General features: G+C 41.7%; 1 protein-coding gene across 22 annotated transcripts in view; it reads left to right on the top strand.

Moving 5' to 3' along the window:
* The first annotated feature begins 581 nt into the window (after window positions 1-581).
* The window catches only part of LOC115268722 (voltage-dependent calcium channel type A subunit alpha-1), a 561,442-nt gene continuing 545,247 nt past the window's right edge, over window positions 582-16,776 (top strand). For all 22 annotated transcript variants that reach the window (XR_009998921.1, XR_009998922.1, XR_009998923.1 and 19 more), the window contains exons 1-2: window positions 582-1,011; window positions 12,115-12,998. The gene's annotated coding sequence lies outside the window, so the exon portion shown is untranslated. The remainder of the gene's footprint in view (window positions 1,012-12,114; window positions 12,999-16,776) is intronic.

The raw sequence follows: 16,776 nt of genomic DNA, 5'->3' as shown, positions 1-16,776 counted from the left end.
GCAATCATTAAGCCCATATCGTTAGGTTACTTGTTGCACTTGCTTTCCGCCTCCAAACCAGACACAACATCCAGCGAGAGCACGAGAGTGAGAAAAGGTCGCCACAACGAGGCGCGAGAGAAAATCGACGAAGAGAATTTCCCGCGCGCGCTGCTGGGAAAATGGGGAAAATGTGCGTTATCAGTCGTCGGTCGGTGGTCGATTGTATCCTCCCGCACCGAAAGCAGCTGGGGGCTGATTCTGGCGACTTCAGTTGCACTTGGACCGTCGGTAGGATCGGTAGGAAACGGCCTTCCTGCTGTTCGCGCGTCGAACCATTTCACATTCAGTTCACACAGTATCCAGTAGTGTAGTTGATTGAAGTTTGTCTTACCCTCCATCCTCCCCTCGAGGGCAGTCTCCTCGTTCACTCCACGTGCACCCTTGCATCGCTTTCGGGAAATGTGGATTGGAGCCGGGGTGGCAGCTGGAGCAGACAGCCTCAGTGTGCTCAGTGTGCAGGATAGTAGGTAGGATACAGCCAGTCCAAAAATAGTTCCCAGCTGTTCTGGAGTCGAGCGCGGTGCGAAGCGAAGGAGCATCATCGGTGTTGGTGCAAACGGGAATGAAAATCTGCAAATCGGATTCATTTTGTGGTGCAATTTAACGGTAGTAGCGGTTGGAGCAATTTGTAATTTGATGATGACGAAAAAATAGTGTTTTACTAGCTATACGTCTAGAGTGCAGTTTGTAGGATATAGCTTCCGTGTCTAGTTCATTGTTGGCTGTTGTCAGTGTCAGTCGGTGTGCAAGTAGAGAATCGATATTTTTCGGCGGTAATATTCGTGCAACGGAAAACTATTTCAACCACCTAACTGTCTGTGATAGCATATAACCTGTTTTTGGAAGCAGCTTACTGTCGATTTATTTTCTACGATCTACGAGCAAACATCAAAAATTTCTACGCTATAATCCTTTTTGAAGAACGTCTTAGTGAAGTAGCCGCCAGTGAGCGTTTCAACAGGAGTACAAGTAAGTAGTTCTTAAAATGTGTGCTTTCTACTTGAGCTCCAGACTGCGTGGAATGGAAAATTATATGTTGATGAGATTATTATTACGTCTGAATGAATCAAATATTTACTGAGCCATGACGCTCTTCTCGTTTGAAATGCGAGAAAATAATTAATGCATCACTTCAGGATACATTTGCATTGTTTCATGATCTGATTTTTCCGTTGTTAGTTATGTGTGCGGACAACGTCAGCTCTGCACCTTTAATCGCATAATTTAACATTTTTTTCTTGCTTTTTCAATTTTTTTTGACGTTTTTCAAACATTTTTCGCTTTTCTCTTGGTGTTTACTCATAAATCGAGATTTTGATAGAAAACTCGATGGGTCAAGCCAACATATCAATCAACTTAGTTCGACGAATTGAGATGATGTCTGTGTGTATGTATGTATGTATGTGTGTAAGTATGCAAAGTGGCTTATCTAGTCAAGGTCTGCACACCCAGAAAGTTTCACTGCAATCTGAGAAGGTGCTGCTAACTCCATATACGATTTGAGGCAAAATCCGGCATTTCATAAGAGAATACATTACATACAATACATAGTATTCATTTAATTATAAAAATTGAATTGATTGAATGAATAAGACAAAATGTCCTTGAATAAATGAGACAAAACCTCTTAACAAATTGTGTTTTATTGAATTCTGAGATGATACCTTCACTGGTTTAGTTTATGATAACAAAAGACACTGAAAAAAAAACATTTGGACATGAAAAAGTTTTTGTCTGAAAAACTTTTTTTCCTTAAAAGTGCCGACGTTTCGGTCCGGCTATTGATGATAAACAATTAATCAACGCAATTTATCAGACTGCAAGCAGAAATTCTCTAGGAAAAATCAACAGTCATCCAGCCAAATCCTATAATTAAATCAAAGATGGTGTTTTTTGTAAATCGACTTTGAATTTTTTAAAAACATTTTTTTTAGTGTAGGACTCAATTTGATTTTTTTTTTCAATATTTAGTGACTATCACCCATACAACACCTTCTTGTAGGAGTAGTCATTTTTTTATCAAACACATTTGAAAAAAAAATGGTAAAAAAAGTTTAGCCCTTTTCAAAAGATAGTCTAGGTAATTTTTTAAGAAACTAAGTATGCAAAGTGGCTTATCTAGTCAAGGTCTATACATCCAGAAAGTTTCATTGTAATCTGAGAGGGTGCTGCCAACTCCGAATACGATTTGGGGCGAAATTCATCATACGTTGCTAAGCTAGCGGCTATGTACTACACCTTAGAGTACGTTAGCACTCTTCCACCTGAGCACTATTTTATTTTTACCGACAGTCTAAGCTCTCTGGAGGCTGTTCGGTCAATGAAACTGATGAAGCACTCAGCGTACTTCCTGAATGGAATACGCCAAGTCTTGAGTGCTTTGTCCAAACGCTCATACACTATCATCATAGCATGAGTCCCTTCACATTGCTCGATTCCGGGTAATGAGAAAGCGAACTCTCTGGCTAAGATGGGCGCTAGCGAAGGCGATATTTACGAGCGTCAAATCACTATCGACGATTTTTTTGCATTGGCCCGTCAGGAGACCTTAATCAGCTGGAAACACAAATGGAGAGATGGAGAGATGGCTAGATGGTTGCACTCCATCATTCCACAGGTGTCGAATAAGCTATGGTTGAAAGGGTTGGATTTAGGCCGCGATTTCATTCGTGTAATTTGTCGGCTGATGCCCAACCACTATTTGTTGAACGCACATACCTTCCGTATTGGGCTCTCGGAAAGCAATCTCTGTGTCTGCGGCGTGGCTTACCAGAATATCGAACATGTCGTGTGGGGATGCGATGAGTATCGTGAAGTCAGATCTGAGCTGTATGAAACTCTCCGGGTCCGAGGAAAACAACAGAAACCCGTTAGAGAAGTGTTGGCAGACCTTGATTTGGAATACATGAATTTCATTTATCAGTTTTTGAAACGTGTTGATGTCAGAGTTTGATGTAGTACGTTTCTTGGTTTCGTTGTCCGCCATTTGGTTTTGTTGTTCGCCCCTCTCTGTCGTCGTCCCCTTCCATTTGTCCTCTTCTTATCGTTGCCTACCAATAAAGTCGTTTCTTTTTAGTTCCGTTACAGATTTGGACAATTTGTCCCATCAATTTTTTAGTATAAGTTAGCAAATAATTTAGTGTAAAACCCATAAATCCCTCCTTTCGATTTTTATTTTTTCCCCTAACCTCGAAACAGCCGTGAGTACTTCGGCCAAACTAACATAGAATTAAGGCAGTAATAAATTGTAAAATGTTAAATCACTGTAAAAACAAATGATTTCGGCTCAGTTATGCCCATGTGGCGCCCGAGCTTTTCAAATAAACAAATAAGTAAAAAAAACTAACACCCTCCTCCAAAAATGGAGATATTTATTGAAGATTTTCTTGAAAATTGGGAACGAAGAGATTTTATTGTAATTTCTGCAGAAATGGCAGAAGTAATCTTTTCAACTGGGTGTCCAGTTAGCCTAGTGGTTAAGGCTGGATCACCAATCCGGAGACGGCAGGTTCGATTCCCGTTCCGGTTGGGAAACTTTTCTTGTCTCCCTGGGCATAGTGTATCATTGGCCTTGCCTCACAATATACAAATTCATGCAATGGCAGGCAAAGAAAGTCCTTCAATTAATAACTGTTGAAGTGCTCAAAGAACACTAAGTTGAAGCGTTGCAGGTCAAGTCCACAAGAAGAAGAAGAATCTTTTCATTAATTCAAGAAGTATCAACAAAAAAACTCTGAAATTTAAAACTCGGAAGAAAAATGTTTCAATAATTCATAAGCAAACTCTGGAGGAACTTTTGTAGAAACCCCTGGATAAACTGCCAGAAGAATTTTGGGAGAAATGCCTTTGAGAATTAAAAAAAAATGCCTAGTCTCTGAATATATGAAGCACTACCTGCAGGAACCTCTCAAAAATTCTATCAATAAATTCTGAAATATGTTGTTCCAAAAGATGTTCTGAATTTCTAAAAGAAACCTCTTGAGGAATTTCTAAAAAAAAATCTCTGAAAGAATCTCTGCAAAAAAAAAAGATGCTTCAAGCTTTGCGAGGATTTCCTGGAATTGCCTTAATAATTCCTTCAGAAATTTCTAGAGGAGTTCTTGGAGGAATCCAAAAGAATAACTCCTGGAAAAATACAATAAAAATGTTTGAAGAAAAGTGTGAGGCAATACATGCACGCAGTTCTGTAGCAATCTTTGAGATTATGTCTGAAAGCATCCCTGAAGGAATCTCAGGAAATATTTCTGAAGGCATTTTTGAATAAAAAACACGGCCAAATTTTAGAATAATCTATTGATTTTGTTTTAGAAACTCTTGAAGAAGATTTAGAGATGGTTACTCAAGGAAATCCTGAAAGAAACTTTGTAGAAATTCCTAGAGGCAGAGAGGGATAACTGAAAGAACCTTGCTGAAAATGAGACCATAGAGGCAGTCTGTTTTATATTTTTATTGCAAAATTCAAGAAACTTGGCGGACATATTTTAGTTTTTAAGATATGATTTTTTTAACTTGAAAGGTCAAAATTTCCCATACTAGACACTTTTTCAATTTGATTATATTTTGAATACTTATAGGACTTTGGATACAGAAAACAACAGGAATTACTCAAAAATACAATATAAAGCATAGTTTTAAGGGAATTTGCAATGTCAAACAATTTTAGAGTGGTTCGTATTACAAAATATGGCTATTTATTTTCAGAAATTCATGTTTCAAAAACTTTTTTGCATTTCTCGATATGTAACGGCGAATTTCTTTAATTTTCTGATAGAAATATATTCCTTCGGAAATTCCTCCAGGAATTCCTTCGGAAATTCCTCCAGGAATTCCTTCGGAAATTCCTCCAGGAATTCCTTCGGAAATTCCTCCAGGAATTCCTTCGGAAATTCCTCCAGGAATTCCTTCGGAAATTCCTCCAGGAATTCCTTCGGAAATTCCTCCAGGAATTCCTTCGGAAATTCCTCCAGGAATTCCTTCGGAAATTCCTCCAGGAATTCCTTCGGAAATTCCTCCAGGAATTCCTTCGGAAATTCCTCCAGGAATTCCTTCGGAAATTCCTCCAGGAATTCCTTCGGAAATTCCTCCAGGAATTTCTTCGGAAATTCCTCCAGGAATTTCTTCGGAAATTCCTCCAGGAATTTCTTCGGAAATTCCTCCAGGAATTCCTTCGGAAATTCCTCTAGGAATTCCTTCGGAAATTCCTCTAGGAATTCCTTCGGAAATTCCTCCAGGAATTCCTTCGGAAATTCCTCCAGGAATTCCTCCGGAAATCCCTCCAGGAATTCATTCGGAAATTCCTCCAGGAATTCCTTCGGAAATTCCTCCAGGAATTCCTTCGGAAATTCCTCTAGGAATTTCTTCGGAAATTCCTCCAGGAATTCCTTCGGAAATTCCTCCAGGAATTCCTTCGGAAATTCCTCCAGGAATTCCTTCGGAAATTCCTCCAGGAATTCCTTCGGAAATTCCTCCAGGAATTCCTTCGCAAATTCCTCCAGGAATTCCTTCGGAAATTCCTCCAGGAATTCCTTCGGAAATTCCTCCAGAAATTCCTTCGGAAATTCCTCCAGGAATTCCTTCGGAAATTCCTCCAGGAATTCCTTCAGAAATCCCTCCAGGAATTTCTTCGGAAATTCCTCCAGGAATTCCTTCGGACATTCTTCAAGAAATTCCTTCGGAAATTCAGCCAGGAGTTCTATGAAATTCCTTCAGGAATTCCTTCGGAAATTACTCCAGGAATTCCTTCGGAAATTACTCCAGGAGTTCCTTCGGAAATTCCTCCAGGAATTCCTTCGGAAATTCCTCCAGGAATTCCTTCGGAAATTCCTCCAGGAATTCCTTCGGAAATTACTCCAGGAATTCCTTCGGAAATTACTCCAGGAATTCTTTCGGAAATTCCTCCAGGAATTTCTTCGGAAATTCCTCCAGGAATTCCTTCGGAAATTCCTCCAGGAATTCCTTAGGAAATTCCTCCAGGAATTCCTTCGGAAATTCCTCCAGGAATTCCTTCGGAAATTCCTCCAGGAATTCCTTCGGAAATTCCTCCAGGAATTCCTTCGGAAATTCCTCCAGGAATTCCTTCGGAAATTCCTCCAGGAATTCCTTCGGAAATTCCTCCAGGAATTCCTTCGGAAATTCCTCCAGGAATTCCTTCAGAAATTCCTCCAGGAATTCCTTCGGAAGTTCCTCCAGGAATTCCTTCGGAAATTCCTCCAGGAATTCCTTCAGAAATTCCTCCAGGAATTCCTTCGGGAATAACTCCAGGAATTCCTTCGGGAATTACTCCAGGAGTTCCTTCGGAAATTACTCCAGGAATTCCTTCGGAAATTCCTCCAGGAATTCTTTCGGAAATTCCTCCAGGAATTCCTTCGGAAATTCCTCCAGGACTTCCTTCGGAAATTCCTCCAGGAATTCCTTCAGAAATTCCTCCAGGAATTCCTTCGGAAATTCCTCCAGGAATTCCTTCGGAAATTCCTCCAGGAATTCCTTCGGAAATTCCTCCAGGAATCGCTTCGGAAATTCCTCCAGGAATTCCTTCGGAAATTCCTCCAGGAATTCCTTCAGAAATTCCTGCAGGAATTCCTTCAGAAATTCCTGCAGGAATTACTGCGGCAATTCCTCCAGGAATTCCTTCGGAAACTCCTCCAGCAATTCCTTCAGAAATTCCTGCAGGAATTACTTCGACAATTCCTCCTGGAATTCATTCGGAAATTCCTTCAGCAATTCTTTTGGAAATTCCTCCTAGAAATTTCTTCGGAAATTCCTCCTGCGAATCGCTTCGGAAGTTCCTCCAGGAATTATTTCAAAAATTCTTCCTGGAACTCCTCTAGGAATTCCTTCGGAAACTCCTCCAGCAATTCCTTCAGAAATTCCTGCAAAAATTACTTCGACAATTCCTCCTGGAATTCCTTCGGAAATTCCTTCAGCAATTCTTTTGGAAATTCCTCCTAGAAATTTCTTCGGAAATTCCTCCTGCGAATCGCTTCGGAAGTTCCTCTAGGAATTCTTTCAAAAATTCTTCGTGAAACTCCTCTAGGAATTCCTTCGGAAACTCCTCCAGCAATTCCTTCAGAAATTCCTCCAGGAATTTCTTCGGAAACTCCTCCAGGAATTCCTTCGGAAATTCCTCCAGGAATTCCTTCGGAAATTCCTCCAGGAATTCCTTCGGCAGTTCCTCCAGGAATTCCTTCGGCAGTTCCTCCAGGAATTCCTTCGGCAGTTCCTCCAGGAATTCCTTCGGCAGTTCCTCCAGGAATTCCTTCGGCAATTCCTCCAGGAATTCCTTCGGAAATTCCTCCAGGAATTCCTTCGGAAATTCCTCCAGGAATTCCTTCGGAAATTCCTCCAGGAATTCCTTCGGAAATTCCTCCAGGAATTCCTTCGGAAATTCCTCCAGGAATTCCTTCGGAAATTCCTCCAGGAATTCCTTCGGAAATTCCTCCAGGAATTCCTTCGGAAATTCCTCCAGGAATTCCTTCGGAAATTCCTCCAGGAATTCCTTCGGAAATTCCTCCAGGAATTCCTTCGGAAATTCCTCCAGGAATTCCTTCGGAAATTCCTCCAGGAATTCCTTCGGAAATTCCTCCAGGAATTCCTTCGGAAATTCCTCCAGGAATTCCTTCGGAAATTCCTCCAGGAATTCCTTCGGAAATTCCTCCAGGAATTCCTTCGGAAATTCCTCCAGGAATTCCTTCGGAAATTCCTCCTGGAATTCCTTCGGAAATTCCTCCAGGAATTCCTTCGGAAATTCCTCCAGGAATTCCTTCGGAAATTCCTCCAGGAATTCCTTCGGAAATTCCTCCAGGAATTCCTTCGAAAATTCCTCCAGGAATTCCTTCGGAAATTCCTCCAGGAATTCCTTCGGAAATTCCTCCAGGAATTCCTTCGGAAATTCCTCCAGGAATTCCTTCGGAAATTCCTCCAGGAATTCCTTCGGAAATTCCTCCAGGAATTCCTTCGGAAATTCCTCCAGGAATTCCTTCGGAAATTCCTCCAGGAATTCCTTCGGAAATTCCTCCAGGAATTCCTTCGGAAATTCCTCCAGGAATTCCTTCGGAAATTCCTCCAGGAATTCCTTCGGAAATTTCTCCAGGAATTCTTTCGGAAATTTCTCCAGGAAATTCTTCGGAAATTTCTCCAGGAATTTCTTCGGAAATTCCTCCAGGAATTCCTTCGGAAATTCCTCCAGGAATTCCTTCGGAAATTCCTCCAGGAATTCCTTCGGAAATTCCTCCAGGAATTCCTTCGGAAATTCCTCCAGGAATTCCTTCGGAAATTCCTCCAGGAATTCCTTCGGAAATTCCTCCTGGAATTCCTTCGGAAATTCCTCCAGGAATTCCTTCGGAAATTCCTCCAGGAATTTCTTCGGAAATTCCTCCAGGAATTCCTTCGAAAATTCCTCCAGGAATTCCTTCGGAAATTCCTCCAGGAATTCCTTCGGAAATTCCTCCAGGAATTCCTTCGGAAATTCCTCCAGGAATTCCTTCGGAAATTCCTCCAGGAATTCCTTCGGAAATTCCTCCAGGAATTCCTTCGGAAATTCCTCCAGGAATTCCTTCGGAAATTCCTCCAGGAATTCCTTCGGAAATTCCTCCAGGAATTCCTTCGGAAATTCCTCCAGGAATTCCTTCGGAAATTCCTCCAGGAATTCCTTCGGAAATTCCTCCAGGAATTCCTTCGGAAATTCCTCCAGGAATTCCTTCGGAAATTCCTCCAGGAATTCCTTCGGAAATTCCTCCAGGAATTCCTTCGGAAATTCCTCCAGGAATTCCTTCGGAAATTCCTCCAGGAATTCCTTCGGAAATTCCTCCAGGAATTCCTTCGGAAATTCCTCCAGGAATTCCTTCGGAAATTCCTCCAGGAATTCCTTCGGAAATTCCTCCAGGAATTCCTTCGGAAATTCCTCCAGGAATTCCTTCGGAAATTCCTCCAGGAATTCCTTCGGAAATTCCTCCAGGAATTCCTTCGGAAATTCCTCCAGGAATTCCTTCGGAAATTCCTCCAGGAATTCCTTCGGAAATTCCTCCAGGAATTCCTTCGGAAATTCCTCCAGGAATTCTTTCGGAAATTTCTCCAGGAATTCCTTCGGAAATTCCTCCAGGAATTCCTTCGGAAATTCCTCCAGGAATTCCTTCGGAAATTCCTCCAGGAATTCCTTCGGAAATTCCTCCAGGAATTCCTTCGGAAATTCCTCCAGGAATTCCTTCGGAAATTCCTCCAGGAATTCCTTCGGAAATTCCTCCAGGAATTCCTTCGGAAATACCTCCAGGAATTCTTTCGGAAATTTCTCCAGGAATTCTTTCGGAAATTTCTCCAGGAATTCCTTCGGAAATTCCTCCAGGAATTCTTTCGGAAATTTCTCCAGGAATTCTTTCGGAAATTCCTCCAGGAATTCCTTCGGAAATTCCTCCAGGAATTCCTTCGGAAATTCCTCCAGGAATTCCTTCGGAAATTCCTCCAGGAATTCCTTCGGAAATTCCTCCAGGAATTCCTTCGGAAATTCCTCCAGGAATTCCTTCGGAAATTCCTCCAGGAATTCCTTCGGAAATTCCTCCAGGAATTCCTTCGGAAATTCCTCCAGGAATTCCTTCGGAAATTCCTCCAGGAATTCCTTCGGAAATTCCTCCAGGAATTCCTTCGGAAATTCCTCCAGGAATTCCTTCGGAAATTCCTCCAGGAATTCCTTCGGAAATTCCTCCAGGAATTCCTTCGGAAATTCCTCCAGGAATTCCTTCGAAAATTCCTCCAGGAATTCCTTCGGAAATTCCTCCAGGAATTCCTTCGGAAATTCCTCCAGGAATTCCTTCGGAAATTCCTCCAGGAATTCCTTCGGAAATTCCTCCAGGAATTCCTTCGGAAATTCCTCCAGGAATTCCTTCGGAAATTCCTCCAGGAATTCCTTCGGAAATTCCTCCAGGAATTCCTTCGGAAATTCCTCCAGGAATTCCTTCGGAAATTCCTCCAGGAATTCCTTCGGAAATTCCTCCAGGAATTCCTTCGGAAATTCCTCCAGGAATTCCTTCGGAAATTCCTCCAGGAATTCCTTCGGAAATTCCTCCAGGAATTCCTTCGGAAATTCCTCCAGGAATTCCTTCGGAAATTTCTCCAGGAATTCTTTCGGAAATTTCTCCAGGAATTCTTTCGGAAATTTCTCCAGGAATTCCTTCGGAAATTTCTCCAGAAATTCCTTCGGAAATTCCTCCAGGAATTCCTTCGGAAATTCCTCCAGGAATTCCTTCGGAAATTCCTCCAGGAATTCCTTCGGAAATTCCTCCAGGAATTCCTTCGGAAATTCCTCCAGGAATTCCTTCGGAAATTCCTCCAGGAATTCCTTCGGAAATTCCTCCAGGAATTCCTTCGGAAATTCCTCCAGGAATTCCTTCGGAAATTCCTCCAGGAATTCCTTCGGAAATTCCTCCAGGAATTCCTTCGGAAATTCCTCCTGGAATTCCTTCGGAAATTCCTCCAGGAATTCCTTCGGAAATTCCTCCAGGAATTCCTTCGGAAATTCCTCCAGGAATTCCTTCGGAAATTCCTCCAGGAATTCCTTCGAAAATTCCTCCAGGAATTCCTTCGGAAATTCCTCCAGGAATTCCTTCGGAAATTCCTCCAGGAATTCCTTCGGAAATTCCTCCAGGAATTCCTTCGGAAATTCCTCCAGGAATTCCTTCGGAAATTCCTCCAGGAATTCCTTCGGAAATTCCTCCAGGAATTCCTTCGGAAATTCCTCCAGGAATTCCTTCGGAAATTCCTCCAGGAATTCCTTCGGAAATTCCTCCAGGAATTCCTTCGGAAATTTCTCCAGGAATTCCTTCGGAAATTCCTCCAGGAATTCCTTCGGAAATTCCTCCAGGAATTCCTTCGGAAACTCTTCCAGGAATTCCTTCGGAAATTTCTCCAGGAATTCCTTCGGAAATTCCTCCAGGAATTCCTTCGGAAATTCCTCCAAGAATTCCTTCAGAAATTCCTCCAGGAATTCCTTCGGAAATTCCTCCAGGAATTACTTCGGATATTTCTTCAGGAATTACTTCAGAAATTCCTTCAGGAATTACTTCGGAAATTCCTTCAGGAATTCTTTCGGAAGTTCCTCCAGGAATTTTCTCGGAAATGCCTCTTGATTGTTCTACTAATTCCTCCAATAATTGCTTCGGGAATTCCTTGAGGAATTTCTTCGAAAATTCCCCCAAAAGTTTTTTTCGGAAATTCCTCAACAACGTTCACTACCATAGTTTTTCTTATCATTTCTTTGGTCTTACTAAAAACTCCACCAAAAAGTTTATTCTTAAGCATGTTATTGATTTGTTTTCTCCAGAAATTCTCTCGGAAATTCATCCAGAAACTCTCTTAAAAATTCACCAGAAATTCTCTCGGAAATTCCTTCAGGGATTCTCTCAGAAATTTCTCCAGGGATTCTTTCGGAAATTCCTCCGGATTGTTTCACTAATTCCTCCAATAATTGCTTCGGGAACTCCTCCAGGAATTCGTCCAGGAGTTCCTTCGGAAATTCTTCCAAGAATTCCTTCGGAAATTCCTCCAAGAATTCCTTCGGAAATTTCTCCAAGAATTCCTTCAGAAATTCCTCCAGGAATTCCTTCGGAAATTCGTTCAGGAATTACTTCAGATATTCCTTCAGGAATTACTTCAGAAATTCCTTCAGGAATTACTTCGGAAATTCCTTCAGGAATTCTTTCGGAAGTTCCTCCAGGAATTTTCTCGGAAATGCCTCTTGATTGTTCTACTAATTCCTCCAATAATTGCTTCGGGAATTCCTTGAGGAATTTCTTCGAAAATTCCCCCAAAGTTTTTTTTCGGAAATTCCTCAAAAACGTTCACTACCATAGGTTTTCTTATCATTTCTTTGGTCTTACTAAAAACTCCACCAAAAAGTTTATTCTTAAGCATGTTATTGATTTGTTTGATTCACGTGTAACAAAATTGGGTGCATTTGAAATAAAAATCAAAATGATACTACGTGAAAATGTTATATCCCACATGGTTTGAAACCATAGGAGTAAATTTGCAATTTCATAATTTTATGGCATTATTGTTAACAGAATCATTTCTCTTTCGTTCCAGCTCCGATTTTTCCGCAACGCTGCACTGTGTGACTCGGAACGGGTACCCATACCCACGTGTGGGAGGCACCAATCAGCCAAACTGGAACGAGGGACCACACCGCTTTTTTGGATTCTAAATCGCATTTCGCAGTCCCGTGGGATTACAAGGGATACAATGTACAAAGCTGGGTGAACAAAGTGAAAGCATCACCAGGGCATAAGAAGGCACACCGTCAGACTAAGGAGATTTTCCGTCCGGACGGAAAAAGGGATCAAATCCGTTCGGGATCGATCGGGGCGCACCGGTGCTTAGTGTTTGGTGGAAATCAAATTTGGTGATTGCTGTGAATAAACCACCTATAAAACGTCCGACGGGGACGGATGATATTTTCCAGTGAGGACACGAGACGTTGGAAGTTGGAAGGGATTTTATTGGATCGATGCTTCATGCGGGGAAACGAATTGTGAACGATAAGTATGGAGAAATATGTGTTTGTGAAAATTGTGAATAGCCGGGACAATATTGGAAAATTGGGGTGTTTTGTGCTGCGTGGATGTACGTCATTTCCATCCCGAGATTGATTGTAAATGTAGTGAAAGATCAAAGATAAGAAACAAAGTGAAGGGAACAAACAAAACAATATACCGATGTCAATCCGATTTGGTAGATAGCAAAATTTAAGCAATCTACAAGTTTGATTGCGAAAATTCTACAAGCAACGGGGATTAGTTCCCATTTTGGTGCTTACCGTATACGTGACGTCCAGTTGGTACCTCTAAACGTCCTCACTCCATCTAAGCATCTCGCATCGAGAAACGGTTTCTCCAGACTGAACGAATAAAACCAACTGAGTCCTGGTAAAGCTTGGGGATTACAGAGGCTTCAGCGATGGATTCATAGCTGTAAGTAGAAAATGTACAATGTTGTAAATATTATGTCGGCCCGTACCTGTATGAGAAAGCACTTCTATTCAATTTACTTCGTCGTGATGAGTTCAGAAACGTTAAAAGCCTAAAATGCTCGTGTTACCAAATGTTTAACAAGCTTAATTACTACACGCCATTCTTATCAACAACGCATAAAATTGCGATGCTGATCTCAAGACACTTCAAGCTTCCATCAAATATTAGCTTCCACCGTAGCGATATGAAAATTGAATGCCTTTTGGGGAAGATTATACGAAGCAAAGCTCGCAAATATATATTGCTTGTTAGCAGTCTCATCACATGTGCCGCCAATAAATCCCTAATCTTCTTAGACGACACGCAAACAAGCTCGCGTAGTATGGGAGCGCTCTCAGATGGTTTATACGCTTCGCACAAGATGCGTAGGGATTCGCTTCATAAAATTGTGACAGCTTGTATTTAGCTTAATGGAATCGGGATTCTATGGGATAACGAGAGAGGTTTAGCAGGTTTTTGTATATCTACATACTGATGTGTTGGAGATGTATCTATATTTACATTTTGTTTTATGATTTATATCTTCTTTTTTTGTTTAACGTCTCAACTGGGATGAAGCCTGCATCTCAGCTATGAACACAATTCAACACAGTAATTGCCTGAAAGCTGTCTCTGTCAAAGATTATTTTGCATTTATGTATCGTGTGAGAGACTTCGTGCCTGTATGTCCAAGAAAGTCGATGAAATTTCTATTACGACAAGTTCCTATACCGCACATTGGTCGGGCTCCATACAAAGGGGCGGCTAAAACTCTCAAAAAACTAATTTGATATTTTTAAACTTTATTTTATCTTATAACAAAGTTAATGTATTGTAGTTTTAAGATTCTTAATTCAAAGCATACAAACTTTTATATTTCAAGGACATTTTCACTACCAAAGTGGCCTAAGTCACAAAATTAGAAAATGCACCATTCGAAAAAAGTAAAATATTAATATTTTGAGAATGTAATATATGTTTTATATTATCCAGCATATGAAAGCTTGTTGTTGAACAGTTTAAATCAGGGCTGCTCAACGTACGGCCCGTGAGGACATTTTGTGCGGCCCGCGGCACGAATGAAGAAAAATAACATAATTTGGCCCGAGTAATAATATTTTTCGTTTTTTTTTCTTTTTAAAAAAACGTATTTAAAAAATCTTTTTTGATATTTTTAGAGTGAATTTAGATTAATTAGAGTTTATATTTAATAGAAATAATTAAACACTTATTTTAGTTTACAAATTTCAAAGAAGCATCAGGTTACTTCCATGTGGAGGTGTATGTGAAATTTTGAGAATTAAAATGAATGAATTGCTACACACATTTCAACAAGAACTTTGAGCAACTTGTCGACTAATGTGGAGTGTAACCTGTGGCCCGCGGCCGCGAAAGGTTGGGCAGGCCTGGTTTAAATGCACGTATGGTGCAAAATTAATATGTCACAAAACTTTTCAAATTTTCATATATTGTACTTTAGGAATTTTGGTAATTTTTAAGTTGAAAAACGGTTCGTGTCGCCACAATTTCGAACAGTACATCTTAAACATCATGCCTAGGGCTGCATAAAAACGTTTAAATATTTTGCAGAAATTTGCCGGTTTTCAAATTACATACATACATACATACATTTATTTGTTCCACATCATTAAGACAAGACATAATCAACAATAGTACGCCACAATACTCGGTTTGTGGCTGCCGCTCTCCATCCTCGGTCACGCCCAATGCTCGCCAAGTCACGCTCCACCTGGTCCGCCCATCGTGCTCTCTGCGCTCCACGCCTTCTTGTGCCAACCGGATCCGTTGCAAACACCAGCTTTGCAGGGTTGTTGTCCGGCATTCTTGCAACATGCCCTCCCCACCGTATCCTTCCGGCTTTGGCCACCTTCTGGATGCTGGGTTCGCCGTAAAGTGCAGCGAGCTCGTGGTTCATCCTTCTCCGCCACACACCGTTCTCCTGTACGCCGCCGAAGATCGTCCTTAGCACTCGTCGCTCGAAAACTCCGAGTGCTTGCGGGTTAGGCCGTCCCTTATTTTGCAAAAATTAGAAATGTTATAATTTCGTTAGTGGAAAATGATCGTTTCAGCTAATAAATGATCGTGTCAAAATTTGAAGTCCGTATCTCAAGGCTAAGTGGTCCCACAAGGGGCCTAAAGTTGTCAAAAATGGTATGAGACCAAAAAAACATGAATTTTTTTTCGACAAAAAAATACGCTATTCAACTAAAACCGGTGATTTTAGGACCCTAAAGGGCCAAAAATGTGCTTAGATTTGCGATATCTCTACTCGTTTTTGAGTTATTAACAAAAAACAACCGGAAAATCAGCATTTTTGACCATTTTTTTTAGATTCCATAGAGAACCTACACTATTTTGTTCAATAACTCAAAAACGAGTAGAGATATTGCAATTCTAAGCACATTTTTGGCCCTTTAGGGTCCTAAAATCACCGGTTTTAGTAGAATAGCGTATTTTTTTTGTCAAAAAAAATTTCATGTTTTTTTGGTCCCATACAATTTTTGACAACTTTAGGCCCCTTGAGGGACCACTTAGCCTTGAGATAAGGACTTCAAATTCTGACACGATCATTTCTTAGCTAAAACGATCATTTTCCACTAACGAACTTATAACATTTCCAATTTTTGCAAAATAAGGGACGGCCTATTGCGGGTCCTCCTCGAGCATGGTCCATGTCTCGTGCCCGTAGAGGATTACCGGTCTTATTAACGTTTTGTACATGGTGCATTTGGTGCGTGGGTGAATCTTTTTCGACCGCAGTTTCTTCTGGAGCCCGTAGTAGGCCCGACTTCCGCTGATGATGCGCCTCCGAATTTCACGGCTCACGTTGTTGTCAGCCGTCAGTAAGGATCCGAGGTAGACGAATTCCTCCACCACCTCGAAAGTATCCCCGTCTATCGTAATTCGTAACATTACTACCCAGACGGATCCGGTCGTGTTCGGTTCCGCCTACCAGCATGTACTTCGTTTTTGAGGCATTCACCACCAGTCCGACCTTTGCTGCTTCGCGTTTCAGGCGGGTGTACAGTTCTGCCACCGTTCCAAATGTTCTAGCGATAATGTCCATGTCGTCCGCAAAGCACACAAATTGACCGGATTTTGTGAAAATCGTTCCCCGGCTGTTGAGCCCTGCTCGTCGCATCACACCTTCCAGCGCGATGTTGAAAAGTAGACATGAGAGTCCGTCACCTTGTCGCAGTCCCCGGCGAGATACGAATGAACTGGATAGTTCACCCGAAACCCTTACGCAGTTTTGCACACCGTCCATCGTTGCTTTAATCAGTCTAGTCAGCTTCCCAGGAAAGCCGTTTTCGTCCATGATTCTCCATAGCTCTGCGCGGTCGATACTATCGTATGCCGCTTTGAAGTCGATGAACAGGTGGTGCGTTGGGACCTGGTATTCACGGCATTTCTGGATGATTTGCCGTACGGTAAAGATCTGGTCCGTTGTCGACCGGCCGTCGATGAAGCCGGCTTGATAACTTCCCACGAACTCATTTGTTTTAGGTGACAGACGACGGAAGATGATCTGGGATAGCACTTTGTAGGCAGCATTCAAAATAGTGATCGCCCTGAAGTTCTCACATTCCAAATGGTCGCCTTTCTTGTGAATGGGGCAGATTACCCCTTCCTTCCACTCCTCCGGTAGCTGTTCGGTTTCCCAGATCCTGACTATCAGCCGATGCAGACAGGTGGCCAACTTTTCTGGGCCCATCTT

This window comes from Aedes albopictus, chromosome 3 (assembly GCF_035046485.1).
Source record: "Aedes albopictus strain Foshan chromosome 3, AalbF5, whole genome shotgun sequence".
Lineage (NCBI taxonomy): Eukaryota > Metazoa > Arthropoda > Insecta > Diptera > Culicidae > Aedes > Aedes albopictus.
Note: the sequence above shows the minus strand (reverse complement) of the source record. Positions and strands in the feature narration are given on the sequence as shown.